We start from the raw sequence: 23,870 nt of genomic DNA, 5'->3' as shown, positions 1-23,870 counted from the left end.
TGGTCATACTGCTATTTTAAATGAGGGATACCTAATTATTTTAACAAAATTTGTTTCCGATTTAGATAACTGTTGTATAATGTTTGACATTTTAGTAAGCGGTATGTTATATTTTATTTGATAATTTAAATTAATTCTATGAATAAATTTACTTCAAACAACTAACTGTTCAAATACACATACAATTGGGAGTGAAGAGATGCTACAAGTATGCGAGATATATGACTAACACTGTAGTAGTGGTAAGAATAATATTCTGCTTTCTTTAAACTTTAAGGGACTTTCAAACATAAACAAAACAATATGTCTTCGTGCCCAACTTTCTCATCTCGACTCTCAGTGAACCAAAAGTAATCAAACAATTTTATTGAGAAAATCTCTTAAATCTCTGTGAAATTTTAAAAAATCTTAGGGAATTTCACATATGGAATTAATAATAACTGTTCTTAACTTTACCTTTTTTCCAGATATTGATTTTTATGAAAATTTACTAATTAATTTAATTTTTTATGTACCTGGGCATTTAATTTTAATCTCTGTTGGTGCATCACTTCTGTCTGAAAAATATACAAATAAAAACTTACTATAATTAAAAAACAATAGAACAATGTTAAAACCTGACTGAAAATTATGATGTTAATTGTATTTTAATCCTAGCAATTTTCATATGACTAAAGTATATATTTTATAAAGAATAATTATCTGCCGATTGGTGTGTTCTCAATCCAATATTTATAGGCACCCAATATGGTACAAAGCTAAAATTGATGTTTACGTTGCCACTGATTGTAATGATTACAAAAATTAAAAAAAATATTAAGTTTTTTCAATAGGAAAAGAGCAGTAAACATTTTTCCAAAATTCTTACTTAAAATTTATGACTAGTGAAACTATAATACCTTCAAATGTAAAGGGTATACCCACACTCAACAGGTACAAATAAAGTGGGAGGAGAGGTTTCAATGAAGTGTTGCACCTAAAATATTCACAAACAAAAGTTTCCTCGGGTATCTTTAGCCGCAGTAGTAGAGTAAAGCAGCTCAGACAATTTTGATGCAATAAATTTAATATTAATTTATTGCATAGATATTATATTTATTAATAATATAAAATATAGTATATTTATTAATATGCCAATAAAAAATAATTCTACATCAGTAATAATGACTGGTCTTATCTATAAATTAAAAAAAAGCTGACTTTCCCAAGGGAGAAAAAATACCTTGAATTATTCTCAGCAGGGCCTTGTGATCACTAAAACCCAAAATTAAATTTAAATACGAATGGACCCCACAAAAATTCATAGTCTCACGCAACTGGTAATTTTACCCTTCCTAAAATTAATAAAATGATGGTGAAAATTATATTGAAACGGGAAATATTGGCAATGCTTTATCCTGATTATTTCTAAAATCAAATGAATGCATCTCCAACAATATTCATGTGTATACTCTATTAGTATAAATATTAAAACCATTATCAGTATGTCATCATTAAATCAAGTAAAAAATTAGCAATTATAAAAGCAAAATTAATTTAACAAAATCTCAAGGATAAGCAAAATTGAAAAAAAAATATATATATAACAAATAAATTGGATTAATATGTGTTTACAGTGTATCAGCGGTGATTCATTCCACTGATAACTTAACAATTTTTTTTGCCAACACACACGCGCGCGCGCGCGCGCGCGCGGGCACACACACACACACACACACACAATGCAGTCTATGAAACCATGCCTTAAGTAGGAAAAATCTTTTTCTGGTTTCCACCGTTGCTAACAGAACACAAAATTATATAATTGTTGACGGTAAAATCTACCTTCTATCATAAATATGGAATTGATTTTTCAAATCTGTTATTCTGAAATGTTATTAAATAAATAAGAGTTCTTACCTTTAACAATATTCCAGATGTTGATTCTTTTTTATGATCATTTACTAATTACTTAAATTCTTTATATACCTGGGCATGTTATTTTAATCTCTGTTGGTGCATCACTTCTATCTGGAAAATATAAAAATAAAAATTTACTATAATTAAAAAACAATAGAACAATGTTAAAGCATGAAGGAAAATTATGATGTTAATTATATTTTAAACTTAACAATTTTCAATAAAATTAGAATTTACAACTAAAGTATGTACTAATAAACAATAATGATCTGCTGATTGGTGTGTTCTCAATCCACTATTTATAGGCACCCAATATGGTACAAAGCTAAAATTGATGTTTACATTGCACCTGATCGTAACGGTTACAAAAATTAAAAAAAAAAAATATTGAGTTTTTTCAATAGGAAAAGAGTTGTATACGTTTTTCCAAAACTCTTACTTAAATTAGTCTGAATAATTCAAAATTAATTTTTATTTATTTATTATAATTGAAATACTAATTGCAATCTACTTAATCAGAATGTATTTGCTTTAAAAAATAAGTCTAAAAAAATTCTTTAAAATTACATAACCATTTACAAAAATGATTGTTTACATCAGATTGTAAAAATTTGAAAAACTTAATCTTTTCCTTACCTTTTTTTAAAAAAAAAGTAATTCACTTGTTATTCAAGTTGAATTAATCTAAAAATATCAGCTGGTTTGAGAGAGTTGAGCTTAGAAAATATTCACATATTTCCACCATAGGTGGTTTGAAAATAATGATAATATAAAACTCACAAACAATTGGTATTGATAAAAAAAAAAAAAACAATAATCATATAATTATAAAAGTACAAAAAAATTACAAATCTGGAATTAATAGTTTATTTTTGTAAACTTTCCTAAAGGCGATAAAACTTCCTAACTGTCAATAATAAGACACTAAACATAATATAATAAACATACTCAAAATTTTTATTTTTGGGAGGAATTTCCAAACCCTTTGAAACAAAATCTATAGTGAGACAAGGTGATGGTCTCTTCACTAATATTGTTCAACTGCACTCTGGAAAAATTTACTGAGAAATAGAATAGGATAATACAAATACTTAATAAAAATGGGGCACAACATCTATATGTATAAATGTAAACATTTTAGCATCTGCTGATGATTTGGTAACTTTGGCAATAGACATTAGAGAATTCAAGAATTAGAAAAATGTGCAAACAAAATCAAGTTGCAAATTTCATATAAGTGATTCCAATAATAAAAGTAGAATCCAAACAATGAAAATTTCAGAATAAGAATCAATCAAAAAGTTACAAAAATTTTAACATTTAGGGGAAATAATTACTCTGAATGTTTTTAAAAAGAAGAAGTAAAAGCCAGAACACAAAAAATGAAAGTGGCTTTCAAAAAAATAAAAAAATTCTTATTCAAAAACCCATAATTAAGACACTAAGAAAGCATAGTTTTAGAGAAGTGTTGTGTGGTATGTAAGGTATACAGAATTTTTAAGGAAAACAGTTAAAAAAATAATTTTAAGAAAACTCTACGGTCAAACCACAAGGATAATTCTTATAAATTAAGCAAATTAGAAGAAATTTACCGAAATTTTGAAATGTTATAATTTAGAAAAAGAACTCAAATTGTATAGTCACTTAAATTGAATGGATGATAATAAATTAACAATTTTTTTTTATAAAAGGAAATCCTAAATAATTATGTTTAAAGTTTTTAAACTAGTCTGTTTCAGACTAATAAAAATCTTTCTTCCAAATGTCTTATGCAGCTAATTAATTAATTTATTAACAGCACATAACAATTCACAAAAATATTATATATATATATATATATATATATATATATTTTACCTCATTCCTACAAGAAGCAGATTTAAAAAGGAGCTTCAAAAGTCTTTTGCAAGAAAAGTTTTATCAATTTGAATATAATTTAATAACCTAAGTATTATTATTTTTTTTTGTTATGCTGTTAAATGAATAAAAATATATACTGTACTATGCTTTTCACATTTTGTATAACAAATTTGAGTTTATTAATAAAAAATTTTGAAGGTGTAATTTAAATAATTTGTCTCAGGTAGTAAATGTTTACGTGTTTCTTTATGTACAAATGTTAAACACTTTAAGCAAACCATTAAAATAGACAGGTAGAATTGGGAAATCATTAGCTACTTAATATTCAGCAGGAATAACCAATATGAAACTGATAATTTTGAATAAAATCTTTAATTTTGTGATTAGAACTGATAACAAGAAAATAATGCAAAGTAACTTAGTTGATGAACACAAAAAAATAATATTAAAACAGTAAAAAAAAGTTTCCAAAAATTTAGGTCTTTACAGTTTGGTTCAAATTAACTATAAATGTTAATGTCATAATCACTTATATTTTTTATTTACCTAGTTACCTCTTCATTTATCACAATTTATCAAGTATACCTCTGCAAATACTTAATGTATACCGCCTTCAAAAATTCACTTTAATATTATACACAGTAATTCATCAAAATTAACTAAATGCCTTTACTTACTTTTTTCATCCACTTATTTAGAACAGATTAAATATGTATAAATCATTCATTACACACTTTTAGTACGTGGAGCAAGGGTGAAAAATGTTATTTCACTATTCACAGAAACCAATCAGTAGATCTATAAAATAATTTTTCGTAGTAAGCATTGGCGACCTACACCAACAGACAAACCGACGCCACTACATTACTTAAATAACAGCTACTAACGTAGCGTTTGAAAGGACGCTATCTTTACGTAAATATTAAACCGGGAAATCCTTTACTGCCGACATTTTGATTTTTAAAGTCTACGCGGGAAACAAGTTAATTGTAAATCTTTTGTATGTAACGTTAACTAAATGTATTAAAACCAATATTATTTTGGGACTTATAAAACACCTAATAAAAAAGAAAAAATAAATTATAATACTATCTATATTTATAATATATTATTAATTCACACGAATTCATATTTTTTTTTTTAATTCACTTCTTAATTTAAGTAAAGAAAGTAATGTGTTCGTGAAAAATTTCGGTTTTCAGATTAAAGCGGAAATCACCATTTTGACCATCTTTGAATTCATTTTGACTACTTTCGGCGTGGTCAGTATGTACGTTTGTATCTCGCATAATTCAAAAATGATTAGCCGTATGATGTTGAAATTTTGAATTTAGGACTCTTGTAACATCTAATTGTACACTTCCCCTTTTGATTGCAATCGACAGGGCAAAAATTGTGTACAGGGGTTTCTTCAATTTTGAAACATTTCGATTTTGGACTTTTTCGTAACTGCAGTAATAAGCCATCATTGAAATCTTTTCGGCGATATATCATAAGTGGTACTTATTTTCATTGGTTCCAGAGTTATAGCCACATAACGTTTTAATTAATGAAATATTTGGATCTTATAAGGAGAAGAAGGCACATCGGTTCTACTTAGACTTCATCTCCTTTTTTTTAAATTTAAATATATTTATTTAAAATATTCTTAAATTTTTAATTTTTGTTGGTTGTTCCAAATTAATGGTTAGGTGTTTTTAATTTGGTGTAATTTTAAAAAGTTAGAATTTAAGGAAAATTAAAAAAAAGGAATTTTTACTTTTTGTGGTTTTTTGAAATCAGCCATTAAATTAATTGTCCATCTGTTTATTAATTAATTAATAAACAACAAATTAATCTGCCAACATTTTATTTCAATCCATGTTACCAGATGACTATTTTTAGTCAATCAGAAAACATTTTCTGATTGTAAACTATTCCTGTCCCCTACTGTTTACAAAAGTTTAATATATTAATCTGTGTTTTAGAATAAAACTGTGATGTAGTTTTTACTGTTTTTTTTTTTTTATTTATAAACATTTTGGTTGTTGTGTTTATAAATATCCACTCTCTTAAATTCTGTTTATTCTGAAAAGATGATTGCAGTTGAATTGGAATCATGCCTTCCACCTGTTGATAGATATGAAACTCATTCCCATGGTGAAATTTCAATGTTTCCTCTGATCATAGGCATGAAACACATGAATAAAAGATTTCAGTGTCTTTAAAGCATTAATATCTATCTAAGAAAGTGTATATCAGTTTAAAAAAAAATCTGTAGGCTTATAAATTTCAACAGCCTGTGTACGGTCAGAAGGTTCAAGATGCTACTCTAAGAGCACAGACACCAACACAGTAAAAAAAGAAAACGAAAAAAAATTGAATGTTTTATTGAGATCACAAAATTTTTTTTTTGTTACTATTGAATCATTATTTATTGTAAAACTTTTTTTTACAATCAACGGTTAATAATTATTAAATCAAAACAAAAAAAAAAACAAAAAGTTAAAACAAAGGAGATGAAGTCTCATTCTAACCGATGTGCCTTCTTCTCCTTGTAAGATCCAAATATTTTTCATTAATTAAAATATTGCTTACTATAACTCTGGAACCAATGAAAATAAGTACTATTTATGGCATAGTATTGAAAAGCTATCAATGAGGGCTTATTACTGCAGTTAAAAAATAGTCAAAAATCACATTTTTTTTATTTTTATGTTTTTTGGACACTTTTGATCCAGTCGATTGAAATCAAAAGAGCAGGTGCACAACTAGATGTTACAACAGTCTGAATTTCCAAAATTTCAACATCCTATGGCTATTCGTTTTTGAGTTATGCAAGATACATACATTTGTACATACAGATGTCATGCCAAAACTAGTCAAAATTGATTCAGGGCTGGTCAAAATGGATACTTCCATTGATATCTGAAAACCGAAATTTTTCACGATCACAATACTTCCTTAGCTTTGTACAAGGATGTAAAAATGAAAATATCTGTAGCAGTAAACAAACTTTTCCTTAACCCATACTGAAAATCTGTTAATATGCTATGCTTAGCAATAAATTTTAAAAGTGCATTTTTCATAATTCTTTCTAACACTTTGGAAAATACATATATATCTAAATCGGGCTATAGTTTTCTAATTAAGTTAACACCATTTCTTAAGGATATGAATAAGAATGAAAATTTTAAAGCAGCTGGGAAATTTTCCATTGCTGAGATTTCTTAATTAAATTTGTATAAAGGATGACAGCATCTATTTACTGGTTATTTGCAGGAAATAAAAATACTGATTTATCAACAAAAACATTCAAGGTAAAAATGGCTATGTTTAAAATGGATCACAGTTATTGCTGTTTGAAATACTGAAAATTTATAGAATTGTTCCACTACAAAAATAGAGGGTGATATAATGGACACAGATGGATATAATGATATAATGGACCTTTTGTTTTTTTGGTGAAGTTATTTTATTTGTTTTATTTCTGAATGCATTTTTACTTTTAACAAATCCCCACATAATTTTTAACTTTGTTAAAAAACTAACTTAACTTTGTTAGGTATTATTTCAGAGGATGTCTTTTGAACTAAATATTATAACAGTATTTTATTTTACCTTTATGAATATAACTTTTATATATAAAGTCATTTACAATTTTTTTAAAGTAATTTTGAAAGTTATCAGATAATTATATTTAGATGCTTTTTTTGTAGTTTAACTATAGAAAATTTAATTCTTTTCTATGTTTAAACTATTTCTTTTTTACTAAAGAATTCTAGCTGCAAAGAAACTAAAAAGAGAGAAAACTTTGAAAAACATTAAGAAAATCATTACATTTTGTTTATTATTATTTTACATTTTGTTAAATTCCTAATTTGTTTCAGACAAAGATTTCTTTTAATTATATGTTCATTGACCACTTCTTTAAAAGAATAAAAGTACTTCATTCCATGAAATTTACTTTATTTCAAAATTTTCTTCTGCAATTTTACAGTTAATGTCTGAAAGATTGTAATTTGTGCAAAACAACAATAAATTACCTGTAGATGAATTTGTAAAAAAATATTACAAATACAGGCAGCAAAGGCACTTATAATTCTAGTTGACTGTGATGTAGAAATATTTAGTCCTGCTAACTCAAACTGAAATAGTTTTTTTGTTACAATATTAGAATTGTCTAGAAGGTTAAAATTTAAGTCTCCGTACACAATGTCAAATTTATTACGAATTTTAAAAATAGTTTCATAGAAAGATCCAAAAGAAATCTATAAATTACCAGTAATTAATTTGTTAATTACAAACAACTTTAGACTTGACCATTGAATGTTCTCACATTCAGAATTTCTTCTACAACAAAATAAATTTTAATTTTATTAAAATTGTTAATCTTAAACAAAAATTGAGACGCCCTCAGTTTTATGTGCAGTTCTATAAAAATTTTCAGCATGTTTGAAATTACTTATTTTAGAAATGGCTTCTGTCTTTGTTGCCAAAGTTCTGAAAACACGCAAAACCTGATGATTTATTGGAAAGAAGTATTTCAATTTCTTTGGTTTTACTGAACATAATATCAGAAAAATTAATGTTTGTAAAAATAATGTTTTTTTTTTAATATGAGTAATGTAGAGTATTTAAGCTGATCTTAAATACTGATCATCTTGACTGCAAGTGTTGAGTGCATTAATATTATTATAATCTATTACAGGTTTGTGGCTTTATTTCCAGTACAAATCAATATTCTTTTTGTAATTGTAACCTGACTTACTTCTCCCTCATATAAAAACTTCCTTAAACCTTGAAAGTAAAGTCAAGGAAAGATAATAGAAAATAGACTTATGCAATTAGATGCCTTTTTTATGCAGTTGTACCAGCTTGAGGCAATAAAACATCTTCATGGTGTTTTGCTATAAATAATAACTATTTGATGGTTATATTTACTCACTGCAAATTAATTTAATACATCCAACTTCAATTTTAATTTCATCAGAAAATTTGATCCTTCTTTTTCCACTCATCTTTAGCTTTATTATACATAACAGTACAGGTGTTTGGAGAAGTGTTGGACAAATTTAATGGACTGATTCAGGACATCAAAATAAACAAAGGTTCATGTGGGCAAATTCCTTATCTCACCTCATTTTCCCTCTGTCAAACATTGTTTTTTCAATAAATTAATATATTTAGAGTATTAATATATTTTTAGTGATATTTAAATTAAATATAATGTGTACCACAATATTTTCTACAGGATAAATATTTGAAAATTTTAGTTCTTAAAATTTCAAAATGGCAGACATTAAAATCTTTTAATGAAATACTTACTTACTTTTATGAAATAGTGTTTTTATTAGATAAAATATTGAGTCTTATTATGAACAAAATTCATTTGTTCAAACTGGTTGATAAAGAGCTAAGAACCTCAAATTGTTAAAGTGGATTCAAAAAGGGTACTGTATAGCTACACAGTACATCCTCTGGTGTAATATTTAATAAGCTTAATTTATTCTTAAACTATTATCTTCTAAATATTCACTACAACTAACTAGTATGACCAAAAATGGTTAGCTTTCCTTTTTTAGATCCAATAAAATTAGAAAAAAAAAAATATATATATATATATAAAATAAACTTGAGTAGACAGTAAAAAATCATAGTTAGATAAATCTGCAATTAAAGAATTGAAAAAAAAAAACGTTTTGGTGATGCTTAATCAGAAGTCCTTTGATTGATATATTTGTTGCATTTTGTGATAATTGAAATTAAATTTTATTTTTATTTTATGATTGAAAAAAATTTTTGTGATAATGCTGGTACCAGTAAGATTCTGAAAAGAGACCTAACCTGTTTTTTTCAGGACCCATTTAACTAAAAATAACAATTAGATGTTTTTATTGTTCAATTTATGTTGTAATATTTAATTCTTAATAAATGTTTATTTATTATACATTTGCTTTAGTTTTAAATAACGTAATTCATCTGGATTTGTATATGTACCTAACAGCTAAACAGCTGTTAGGTACAAGACATGGGGATGTGCTATTAGATAGAGAAAGATCTTTTTTTTTTGTTCTACCTTGTGAACAGTCAGTTAAAACAAACAAAAAAGAGCTAGCGAATGGTTGCATAAGTTTCCCGGCTTTGCTCTAAAAAAACTTTTATTCAAATACGACATACGATTTTTAAATATTGATTTAATAATGCAGTATTTAGAGTACAGTGCTGAAAAAAGATTTAAATGTTCAATAAAAAGAATTGTCTCCTTTACCCCTTGGTCAAATGACTTTTATCAACAAAATTATACTGTATTTAGAGTATAATTGCTAAAAGAGTACCACTGCTTTACCCGCTTGTCGGCAGAGGGATGCAGACTGGAAATTATGCAATCTTGTGTCAGTTTTCAGGAATAACTTTTGCAAATCACCGAAACATATCAGTCATATTTAATATTTTTTCAACCGATTTGAACAGATAAAATGTCATTTTGTTCACAATTGAAGGCGTAATATTTCATCTAATAAAAAGAAATTAGAAAAAATAATATTTCCAGTACTTTTAATGATTAAAAAAAAATGTTTATAATTTTTTCATTTCCAAAGGTGAAATTTTTAAAACTTGTATGTTATATATATATATTTTTTTTATACACTATTTCTGTTGAAAGAAGCTTCATCTGTGAACTGATACCTTGCCGAAAATAAAGGATCTTCAATTATTGTTCTTTTAAACCAGCTACAGAAAGCCAATCTGCGTGGAAAATCATCGGCAGTCAGCCCCTGTACATGCTGCAGGTGATAAGGGTAAAGACAGTTACACCATTTAAAATCCGCCACTTTCACGTGGCCCACACCTTATTGTATTGCCAGAGAACGTGTACTTTTATCAGAGGATTCTTCCACACGATTTAGAACACTTTCTTCTAATTCAATAGTCCTAGTACTCCTATTTTTTTCATTTGGCACACGTTTATTAGGAAACTTGTTTTCTTACAGTCATTTTGCTTCTGCCTTGTTGCAGTTTGCAAAACCATACATTAAATCCACTTCACACATTTCTGCAAAAGAATATTTAAACTCCATGATCAAAAAACAACAAAACTTAAAAAATAACCAATGACACTGAATGTTAAGCAAACACTCCCAAGTAAACAATGATTTTATATTACTAATGATTTTATTTTATTTTATATCATATGGTTTATTTTTTTAAAATTTGCATTGCATTTTACCATTGTTAACATGATCAGAAGTAATAATCGCTGTGTTAAATTATTCAAAAGTGAAAAATTAATATAGATTGTTTTATTATTATTTAACATTAAACTTTAGCGTGAGAAAATTATTACTTAATTTGAAATTAATTTACAATACTAGAGGTAGCAATAAATAAAAACAATTAATATTTAGTAGAATTGAACGTAAAGTGGAGGAAATGAATAGGTCGACCATTTCTGAGATGTGTGGTTAATTGAAACCCAACATAGAACTAACTGAAAATCCAACATAGGAGGATAGACACTTGACTTCAAATTCCTTATGGTTTTTTCAATTTATTCCATGTTCTTCACCTGCAGTATAAGAGCCTATACTCTACCTCTATTGTCTGCAAGATTTAAGAGCAACTGATGAAACCTATATGAAGTCTCCTGATACACTTTAAGTTTAGGTGTGTCACAAGTGGTAGGAAAATGGCCATGAATAAAAAATTACACCTTTATGACAGGGTCTTGGAGAGAATTTAAAATTGACCGGGCTTGCTTTATTCCATCTTCTACAACACAAACTAAAATAAGACAGTAATACATTCCACTGTTCTATAATCCTTTGAACTACATCATTTATAAAAAACCATCATATTTTACCTAATTTAAGTTATGAGCTTTAAGATTCAATAAATGTTGAATCACCTCAAATTCTTCTAATCTTTCTCGTTTCTTTTGAATGAAATTGGATATGTCACTACAGAGCTCTTCAACAGCATTTGGAAGGTATTTACAGTACAAGCTTGTGAAGTCTACAAACTAACGCTGTGCCAAATGCATCTAGATATATATAAATGTTAATCAACTCTTTAAGCCCAGGTTGAATTCCTGTTTGCTGTCCCATCATTATAGAGGCATTATTTTTTGTGGAGTGGTAAATCCTAACAAGTTTATAAGTGGTACTGCTAATTCTTCAAGCAGCAAAATAATTGTTTTGAACAAAGATGAACTACTGACTTGTCAGTGACGCTTAAGAATGAGTCTTCTACCATTTTTGACTCATCACATTGTTTATTGATTTATTTTATTTTTAAGAAATGTTTATTGATTTATCAACACTCAAAGAGAAAGAGTTTTTCGGATAAGATATTTCTAGCATTAACCGCTAAACAGCATTACTTATTAAATATAAAGTATCAGTGCAACCACATGCTTCTTATGTAACGAGGAACAGATGCTGTTAATAGACTGGTGGCTACATTAAAGATGGTGATTGTACATTCTACATTTGCTTTATACTAAGGGGTATTTGCATGTCTATGCATAAGGCTTTTGCTACTGTTAATTTCAATATTACAGTATTTATAGTACGGCATTTGTTTTTTTATCATCACTAGGCAGAATCCAAGATTTTAATAAGGATCATCAAACAAGGCATTACTAAACTTTTGTTCTTTAGCTGAGCTAGGTGAATTGGTTCCAAGAGTGAATCACTACTTACACATTTAGTCACTTACTAACCTATGATGTCAAAGCAACACTTTCAGCTAGATGATCACAAACTCTTTTTTTCTTTTGAAATTTCAAATGTAAACTGTATAGTTTTTCTGTTTTTTCCATCCTGATAATTATACTGTATATGAATTTTTTAGACTTACACTATACAACGCTTACCACTAAAAATAATTACTAATACTATAGAAGTATAGTAGTCAATCACACTACATATATAACCCAAACACAAAACAAAATAAACTGAGTTTGTGATCATGAGCATGAAAAATGCTACCGATTCTACCGGTAATGCTTACTGAACTATTTAAGTCACCGATTCCTCTGGCAGGGCATTCATACAATGATGATTAAAATTTACATTATAGTTAAGTCAAAAGGTAATACATTTGCTAATTAAAGGTCTTTGCACTGGCTATCAAGGTCTCAGTGACCACAGGTAGAGGTAGAGCAACTGACCGGCATTACAAATGCAATACAATACTAGAGGTAGCAATAAATAAAAACAATTAATATTTAATAGAATTGAACGTAAAGTGGAGGAAATGAAAACAGACACAAAATAACATTTTCTGCCACAACTCGGCTATATGTTAACTGATCTTAAAAAATAAAATTTCATTTTGCATAAGGCTTAATATTTCAGCAATAATATACATTTTATAAAATTATTATTTATGTTGATATAACGAATTGAAAAATAAAAAGTGAACGCCGTTTTGTAATTTGCGAAAGTATTTAAGTCCTGATTTTTTGCTTATTTTTTAAATTTTATTACCAAGACGCTTACCAAATATTAATGTGATTCTTCTATCCAAACTTGAGATATAAATTTTTATACAAAAATAACAAATTGGCAGACAGAGGGAGAACGAAGGAGAGGTTGACATTTTTTGCTTAGTTTTACAAGTAGAATCCGGGTAGGATCCTACCGTTTTAGAAACAATCGTCGAGCGAAATTCATGTATTTAACCTGTTAATCATGTATAAAACGGGGGTCACTTCGAGCAACTTTGAAGGTAATTTAATTAAAACATTAATCTTTAACTTCATTTTTCTCTTGTTTTCAAAGTTTAAATTACATTTTATGTTAAAAGATGTTTCCACCCTATTGACAAAATTCTTAAGGAACCGTGCTGTTAAATTTTTTTCCATAATTCAGTCTGTGTAATTTTTAATAAAGTTAAATATCAATATCACATACTCAATTTTTACTTAAGTAATTTACATGATCTTTTCAGAATTAAATTTTCTACATTTCTAATTGAAAAAAAAAATACAACTTAATTAACCATTTAACAGAAATTTCTTACATTAAATTCAAAAACGTGTTATTTTTTACCCCCAGTTTTTGTGTTTTACGTCAGATATCTTTAAAATTAATGGAGGTACTGTTCTAGGACCCATTTTTTTTTTAATATTTACAGGTCAAAAATCATAACAAGTAATTGAATTCGCCTCTTAATTTACCTTCCCAAAATTTCAGGAAGTCTTCATTTCTCCGGAGGAACCGAAATGCGGGCGAAATCTTTCGCTAGCCGAACTCGCTAACGAAGCGTTTTCGGGCCTATGTTTATATGAAATATTTTCCTATTTTTAGGTATAGAATCAGCTACCGAGAGACTGCCGCATAATTTTGAATCACCTGTATATATATAAATTTTCCCCAGTAACGTAACATTATTGCATTTCGAATAGTTAGTGTTTTAATGAGTCGTAAACCAGTATCACAAAGTAAATAATATTGCTTACATCAGTAACCACTTCACAGCCATAATAAAAAAATAAATAAATGTATTGTCTGACGATCAGTTCCGTGAATCTGTCGACAACGTTGATTTTGTTGTCCTTGGATGAGGATTACAAGAAAAAAACAGTAATATTAAATTCAACTAACATGTTTTCAAACGTTTGCCGAAGGTCACATATTGCTCGATGACAACCGGCATACACACTCGCATTACGCTCGATGTACATACGGCATAACACACTACCCGAATTAGTTTATCACGTACAAACTGCTGACACATCATAATTTGTAATATACTGTACGGTTAACATGCCCACACCACAACAATATGAGTGTAACACAAAGGAATTAATTTATTTATTTTTAGATATCAAGATTTACTCAAAACTACACACGAAGTAGTTTTTTCTTTTCAGAATTTTTTCTTTTAAAACAAATGTAGAGTAGTCCTTTACATTGATATTTTTGTCTAAAGTTTTTAGGCAACGAACAAATATTTTCTTTTTTCTAGTATTTCACAAATATTTAAAAAAAAAAATTATTATACACTTTTTTCTTTTATATGTAACATTTTTCACCCGTATCAGCCTCTCAATATCTATTGATGAAAATTTAATAATCGATTAAAAGTTACTTAAAATAGTTACAATTTAATTTTTTTAAATTAATTTTTTTTCTTTAATATGATTTTATTCAAAAATAAAGAAATAAAGGCATATTTTTCAGTACAAAACATTTTAATTAAGTTTTTCAAATAACAAAAAGTATGAAAAGAAAAAAAAGTTTTTCATAATTGTAATTACCTATCTTTTTTTTTATTTACAGTCGCATCAACAATTAAAATGCTGACATCCGTGGTGGAGTGGTAGCGACTCAGCATTTCATCCGGAGGTCCTGGGTTCGAATCCCAGTCAGGCATGGTATTTTTTCATACGCTACAAATTTCCATTATCGAAGGGCGAAATGACGAAAGCAGTCGATGCCCTTCATCAAAAAAAAAAAGAAAAGAAGTCATTGGCGAGACTGGGGGTGTAACTGTAAGTAACACGGTAAACGTGTAGTCTTCAATAGACTCATGCCTACCGCACCTACCCATCAGGATGGTCTAGTGGTGAACTCGTCATCGCAGATCAACTGATTTCGAAGTCAAGTTCTAAAGTTTAAATCCTAGCAAAGGCACTTTTATAGGGATTTGAATACTTGATCGTGGACATCGGTGTTCTTTGGTGTTTGGATTTCAATTAACCACACACCTCAGAAACGGTCGACCTGAAATAAAGTTACTAGTAAACAAGTTTCTAGTAAATTCAAGTTACTAGTAAACATATAATTATATGAACAGTTGATTTATATTAGGTATTAATATCTTTAGCCTATTGTTGCCCCGTGAGACGTAAACAAACTTTTGTGAAACGAGTTTTTGTTGTGCGTTACAAAAATGAGTGATACTAATTATAAGCAACGTTCTGCAAAGTTTTATGTTAAACTTCGGTAGAATGATACTAAGAATTACCAAAATTGAAAAGGGCATATGGAGATGACGCTCTGTCACGAGCCCAAGTTTTCAGATGGTTTAACGCATTTTCAGATGACCAGGAATTAGTTGCAGACGATCCACGCTCTTGAAGATCGTTAACGGCAAAAAAAGACAGTGTAGAGCGAATCAGAGACTTGATATGGTTCAACCGGCAATTAACTGTCAGCATGTCTGCAAAACAATTGAATTTGAAGCATACCATAGTCCGTCAAATTTTGACAAACGAATTGGACATGAAAAAAGTTTGTGCAAAATTGGTCTCAAAAAACCTCACTGTTGAACAGAAAAATAACAGGGTGGAAGTGTGCCGTGATTTTCTACAGCGAACTGAAACTGATCCTGATTTTCTAAAAAAATGCTATTACTGGTGATGAATCTTGGATATTTGAGTATGACCCATAAATAAAATGCCACAGCAAGGAGTGGCACACTTCAAACTCACTACATCCCAAAAAAGCAAAAATGAGCAGATCAAAAATCAAAACCTAATTTGCTAATTAAACCTAACTGCTAATTTGTTTCTTCGATAGTAATGGCATTGTCCATAAGGAGTTTTTGCCTACAGGACAGACTGTAAATCAATATGTTTACCAAGAAATTCTTGAAAGACTGCAAAAAAGAGTTGCTTGCATGAGACCAGCCATCAAAAACAACTGTATGCTGCGTCATGACAATGCACCTTGTTACACTCAATTAATGAGTTTTTGGCAAAGAAAAACATTCCTGTAGTTCCTCAACAACCTTATTCACTTGACTTGTTCCCTGCAACTTTTTCCTGTCCCAAACTTTAAAAAAAACTCAAAGGACAGCATTTTGGAACAGTAGAAAACATAAACGAAAAATGTAACCGACCACCTCAAGAATATTTTGGTTTCTGAGTTCCAACACCGCTATGAAGAGTGGGAAAACTGTTTGAAGTGTTGCATGGCTTTCCAAGAGAACTATTTCAAAGGTGATAGAGTCCATGTAGAATTGGATTGTAAATAAAAAGTTTTTCTGAACCAGTCTCATTACTTTATTTACAGACCTCATATATCTACTGATCTGACACCCAAAATACATCAGAAAAATACTGAAAGACATTTTTTGAAATGATCCAAAGATAGTGATCACAAATGTCCCAGACTAAATTACAGTTATATATTTTACAACGTTTTCTAACAGTGATGAGTTGAAATATGGCAAAATATACCAAGGATTTTTCTTGGTAAATAATTAAATTTTGTTTATTTACTATCAACTGATTAATTCCTTTCATCATGAATATTTATTTTATGAGTATTATATTATATTTGGATAGTTAATAAGAAATAATATGCAAACGACTGCAAATAGCCTGTTCTTCAACTCTACTATTGCTTGTGTGAAGTGTTCTAAAATAACTTTAAAACAAATAAGTTTTTAACCGTAACAGACTATGAAAAATTCTAATTAATCGGTATCTATAAATCTATACTATTCAATAAAGAGAAAGAGGGTTTTTGTTTGTTTGGAGTAAACAAAAAACTACTTGATCAATCGCAAACAAATCTTTAGCCATGTTTCTTGGCATAAATGAGAAGGTTTTAAAATATATTTCATCTCGAAAGATCTCAAAAATGAAATATATATATATATATTAGTGGAGATTTGCCGGTTGAAGCACAACTTTAATGAATTGAATTAATGAACTGTGCGTTTCTATCACTGCGGGAGCTGGGTTTGAACTGAATGATTGAAATTAATCGAATTTATGTTTTTATAAAAATAATACAATTAAATTTACGTTAAATAAAATAAAATAATATTAAATAAATTTAAATAATTTCTGTTTAACAATGGGCTTTCTGTGGGAACTGCGTGAGAGACTAGAGTGATGAGGTATGTGAGCACCTCGTGAGAGGCCACCATTAACTGGTAACAAACAGAGTGCCCCTGCGCACTATTTTGGGAGGTGCAATGGGGTGCTATTATAATATCTCTTTACACAATTTTATAATTTTCAAAATTCAAACTGGGTATTTGTAAGTAGGTTGAAGGCTAACTTCTGCATACAACAGGTACAATCTCGATCTAACATCATGAATTTTTCGTCACCAATTGTATGTGTTCCCATATTAGTTACCATAGTTACTATTATTCTATCTTTTGTAATTTAGTTTCTTTTTCAGGTTTCTTCTATACAGCCTGAACACTATAATTATTATTTATCAGTATTATTCTCACAACCATGAAGATAATGTACACTGCAGGGTCCAGGGAGTGGAGCTCTTTGGGTAGATGGGAATGGTGATTGAAGCAAGCTTTGCGGACATAGGGTAGGCCTCATAGCCCCAGGAAGGCCGAGGAGCCCCTGAGTTGGCACCGGGATTTGCCTGGGCTGACCTGAGCTTCAAGGGTCCCAGGCTCTGGCTAAATGGCTAGTTACTTTATACTTTACATACTCATATAATTAAATATAAACTGTTTTTTCTTTTAATATGGACTAATTTTAAATTCTCTGGTTTTCTTTTTCAGTTGGATCGACTTATTTTTCCCCAAATTATAACTTCAAAAAGCTTTTTACTGTTCAGATATTGTCTATTAAAGATTATGTTTATTAACAGAAATAAAGGAAGAAGTAAAAGCAATATCTCTTATCAGTATTCTTCATGCCTGATTTAGTTAAAATGATTGAATGTCAGCTGCAGACCACAGTTATTTCAGCTGGAACTTTGAAAAACCTATTGACTAAAAAATGTCTCTAGAATAAACAAAACAACCTAGGAAAATGACTCTGAATTTCCTAGGTAACATCCTAGGAAAATGGACTGTGCTAGCTTTCTCTTCCTTCACTGATTGTGAATTTAAAATAATTATTTATTATTTCTTTTTTTAGTAAAAGAAGTGCAAAATTTTAAGACTAAATAATTTTACGATCCACTTAATCAATTTTCCCTGTTACAGATGAAATTGTTTAAATGAATCTGAACAAATGAAAGTGAAAATGTTTGTCGATTCATCTGAACAAATAAATTTCAATTCTGTTCATAATAAGAGGCTTAATTTTAATTCAATAAAACATATATCTATGAGGCTATTAATGATAAGAAGTTAAAAGGCTGCCGTTTTGGATTTTCAAAGTTAATTATTGAGTATTATTGAAAGTATTATTGAGTACACATATACCAAATTTTATTAAATAATTCCAATTATTTTTAAGATATAAATTTTTATTGAAAAAAACCAAATGTTAGAAGGAGGGAAAATTAAGTGATTTGGATTGTTTTTCCACAAGAACTTTTTTTAAAATTTTGATGTCCTGAATCAGCCCCTTAAATTTTTAGACACCTCCCACAACACTCTTCATAAAAGAATAACTGTTTATACATGAAATAAAAGTAAGATAAATTTATGAAGATGCTAAATATATTAAATAAATACAGAATACCAATTTAGAAGATAGGAATGCAAAAAATTAAGCACAACTTTTTGTACACCTCAAACAATGATAAACATAATTCAGTTTATTAACTAAAGCGTAGCATTAATTACAACCATTTTGGTTTTATTACTTTTGTGAAAGAAAATCTTACAACTTTATTGAAAATAAATTGATGGAAAGATATTTAAAAAGGCCAGTAATTTGTTAAAAATGGAAACTGAAGCGTAATAAGACATTATCATTATTCACTTTTAATGATAATGATGATTATATTGTTTGTAATATATATGCACAAATGTTTCATAATTAAGACTTTAAAAATTTTTATTTTGTCATATCCTAAAATACTAATAGGAAGATGTTGATGAATTATTTTAAATATAGTTTAATAGAATATAATTAATTAACTATGGTTTAGTGCAAATATTATATTTTTCTTGCTCTTGACAACATAAGGGCTACATAATGTTTATTAATAAACATTATATTATAGTAAGACTGTTTGCTGCCATATTTTTGTTTTTTTTTTCGTGGTTGTTCTAGGACTAAGTAATATGAATAACATTGGTTGTATAGTGGTGATTTGCGATAATATGCTTCTGAAATAGTTAATTTTATTAGCTGATGTAAATAATGAAAATTAAAGAAAATGTAAGACATCCTTAACTAAAATAAGATGAAAAGTTCAATAACATTATTTAGAATGGTTAAAAAAATTTAGATAATGAAAAAGTTAGATTAAATGTGACTGATATTTAATTGGCTTAAAATAAATTAGTTTACTTTATTTTTGAAATAGGCTTACAGTTATACATTTAATGCTGTAAAATGATAAACACAATTAGGCTAATATATATGTGAGATTTTGCAGACTATAATAAACTGGTTAACTAATAAACAGCTTGTTTGGGATATTAAGCACTGAAAGATAAGATTTGATTCAAAAGATAAAAATAAATAATCTAAAATGAATCAAATACAATAAATATGATTTTAAAACATAGCTTTATCAATGTAACTGAAGAAGTTAACCATATTTCTTCATGAAATCAGAAAAAGCTATTAAGTAAAAATACTTTATATCTAAATGTATGTGAAATATTATAAAAGGCTCTTAATACAAGTATTTATTTACTTTTCTTTAATTTATTTTATTGAAGGAAATAAATAAAGGCCAAAGAGAAAATGAATTCAGTGTGAATATGAAAAATTCCATAAAAAAAACAATAAAACACTAATCATCGGTTTGGTTAAGGAAGCCAAGGTTACCAACTTATTATCTTTTTCTTCGTCTTACAAGAAATATAATGAAGATAAGAGACCACGGAGAAAACTGAATAATGAATTAAGAAGAGCAACACAAAAAATGAAGAAATGGCTTTATGAGACTACTCACATGAAGAAAATTAAAAAAAAAAACAGGATGGTATAAACTAATGTACAAAAAGGTAAAAACAATAACATGGGATAAGTGGAGAAAAGGTACAGACAATAAAGACAACACTCTTAATAAATATATATACACAAAAACAGAACAATGTCCATAATGAATACACATTCAAATCCGACATGCTGTTTGACCACATTCTAAAGAGATGTTTGCTTAATATAAAAAAATTGCCAATAATATCATCAACCGAATCCAGGATGAAACAATGGCAGTACCAGTCATTGAACATGACCACAGGAACAATTAAAAATATGTCAAAATTTTAAATCTCATAAATTCTGTTAAAAAGTTTATGTTTTTAAAGAAAAAAGTTATCACTGTTAACTTTGATACATTAACAAGATATATAAAACTAAATAATATTTTCTGCAACTTTAACATTATATTCCTTTTAATTTTTTAATGTATGTTTTAAAAAAGTGAAAAAAAATGTTAGTAAAATATCTGATACTGAACAACAAAGGTAATTTACCCTTCTAAAATAAATAGCTACTTAATCATCAAATGGAAACACAGATAAAAGATTTTCTTATTAACAAAAACATAACTTTTATAAAACAAAAAACAGAAGTTCAATAAAATACTCATATTTAAAACAAATAATAATTTGCAATTATATCATTTAAATAGAAAAAATAGTCTTCTAATTTAAAAATCATTTAAAAAAAACAAAAATTAGTCTTCAAAAGAATCAGCAACCCCCTCTTCAATTTTATTGGTACTTAAAAGTACGCATTTTTATTTTGTATTTTTATAAAGTAATCTATATATATATATATATATATATATATATATATATATATATATATATATATATAAATTTTATACAATTTAAACTTAAATTACAAGAATAAAAACATATTTGGCTAAGCTAAAAATGAAAATTTTTAAAGCTTTATAAGTGTGTAAATGTCAAAACTTTTAGTTTTTAAATTTTCACAATTCTGCTAATAAATTAACGTTCACGTAATTAACATTAACCTACGTACAAATAACATTATTTAATAGTGTATTATTTTTCTTAATATAAAATATTATTATTAGAAGTACTTACATACATAGTTTATATGTAGAAGTCTTCCTAAACTGTCGATTCATATAGAAGAACACTACTTAACACAGCGAGTACGCTAGAGAATTTGATTAATTTTAACTACGGCTCTGTATTTAAAATGTAATTTATTGAATATGACAACGTTAATCATTAATAACACTGATACTACATTAATAACTTTTCAAAAACTTGAACTTATTAGATAAGTTAAAATATAAGTTTTATTTTTGGTTATTACACCGATAATGGAAGCAATTAATAAACATATATAATTTTTCTTCAATGTAACAATACATATTTTGACACATTTAGTTGCTTTGACAGATTGCAGCAAGAACCAACTGGTATGGGACGAAAGCAGAATGTGATCACACATCAGCTTCCAAATAATAATATACAATCAGCAACTACGCAATATACGCTTTTAATGTAAATATTACTTTACTACTACGTCACTACTACCAACAAAGTTACCGTACTATTTACATTTTTTCTTTAACTCTATCATTGTTTAAAGATATCTTTTTATATTATTAATGTTGAATCATTTAGTTTCAATTTTTGAGTTAATAGTTTTTTACATTCTATACTTTTAAACTATTTTCGATATATTTATTTAAACAGAAATTTTTAAAATTTATTTAATAGTCTTTTACAAAAAAATAAGAATTTCTAATTGGTTTGCTTTAGTCCTTATTATTTTCAATTAAAATTGCACATCTTAAATAAATTTCAAAGATTTTCTGAAAACAGAAATTATGACTTCAAAAATGTAATCAGGTATACTTAACTATGTTACTTTCTAAGCTGTTAATTGCCACCTGAATGATTTTAACTAACGTTTAATGATTTTACATTCCAGGTATCCTTTATAATATATGTGGCTGCATTGTCTGAACGTGTTCCTGGATGCGGTTGCTTTGTCAACCGGCATCCGTAGTTTACTTAAGGAAAAAACTCTTACCGCATTGCCGTGGGAAGCTAACCCTGAGTATGGCTGACCACCAGCCAATTATTATGGCTCCAAGCGCTATAAAATGGTGGACTGGTCGCTAAGCTGTTCGAGGTTCAGTTGCCGTGTGTGGCACACACATTCGGTCTTATGCTTTAGGGTGACCGAATGGAGTGGTAGCGAGAGAAATGCCATGCAAACCAATATATATATACTTTTATTTTACATCAATATATTTTATATTTTCTATATACTTGTGTGTGTGTGTGTGTATATATATATATTTATAGAAAGCTGATGAATGTGCAACAATATGGCTAAATTAGAACGTGCCACGATTCTATCGGGTAAAAAGATTTAAAGAAAATAATTTTTGGAAAATACGTGAGATAAAAATATTAACATATGCACATAAATGCAATAAAAAATAAACTAAATATGAAGAACTACATATCCTTGCGCAGATATTACTTTCAAAGTATACGGTACTTGTGTTGATGGAAATATTTATTAATTTCGTTAAAATAGGACGAAATTAAAAAAAACTTTTTTTAACAGCAATTCTTTCATAGAAAGCTTAGGATCACTGAAGGGGAACATAGTTCGATATAATGAACTTCAAGCTACACACACACACACACACACACACACACACACACACACACACACACACACACGCGCGCACAGAGAGAGAGAGAGAGATTTTATTAACCCCCTCTTTGAAACTGTTGAGTGCGTTATTACAGCCGAAAACCGACTTTATTCCGTTTGTTATTTTCACACAATAAATAAACTATCTGACAGTAGTTATTAAATCTGTATCTATTCAAATATTTCATTTTAACTATTGCAATGTCAAATTTTAAAATACGTACGTTGCGATAGATTAATAAATCACAGTGTTGCTTCTGTGTTTACAAAAATAAACCGTTTGAAAATAAAAACATGACTCAATATTTTTACATCCTCTTCATTTCATAATTAAAGACAAAAAAACAAATAGATATTAATATGATGTCAATCGAATTAATTTATTATTAAAGACGAACAGATTATGAATATTTGTTTTAGTAATGCGTGAAGACGATAACCGTTAATTGCCGCGCTGTCTGGCCTGCGTCTCTTTGTTATGTAAGGTTGTGTAACCCTTCCACACTCCATCCAAGTATAAACGTTCAACGTTCAAGGTTAGACAGGCTACCACGTTAATACATCCCAGAATAGAGCAGAATTGAGTTTGTTATTTTATAAAATAATTAAATAAAGTCAA

The 23,870-nt window shown here is 28.1% G+C and overlaps 1 long non-coding RNA gene across 3 annotated transcripts; it reads right to left on the bottom strand.

The window, feature by feature from the left end:
• On the bottom strand, positions 1-22,017 carry LOC142333130 (uncharacterized). Of its 3 annotated transcripts, none has more exons than XR_012758537.1 (3): positions 21,653-22,017; positions 1,900-2,010; positions 1-557 (listed from the first exon to the last, which is right to left on the bottom strand). It is a non-coding gene; the product is annotated as an uncharacterized LOC142333130 (long non-coding RNA). The 3 variants fall into 3 exon arrangements; XR_012758536.1 differs by lacking the exon at positions 21,653-22,017 and adding an exon at positions 8,687-8,882; XR_012758535.1 differs by having other exon boundaries at positions 2-557; positions 21,649-22,017.
• Positions 22,018-23,870: the final 1,853 nt, after the last annotated feature.

This window comes from Lycorma delicatula, chromosome 12 (genome assembly GCF_047948215.1).
Source record: "Lycorma delicatula isolate Av1 chromosome 12, ASM4794821v1, whole genome shotgun sequence".
Lineage (NCBI taxonomy): Eukaryota > Metazoa > Arthropoda > Insecta > Hemiptera > Fulgoridae > Lycorma > Lycorma delicatula.
The sequence above is the reverse complement of the archived record's forward strand: the minus strand, read 5'-3'. Positions and strand labels throughout refer to the sequence as shown.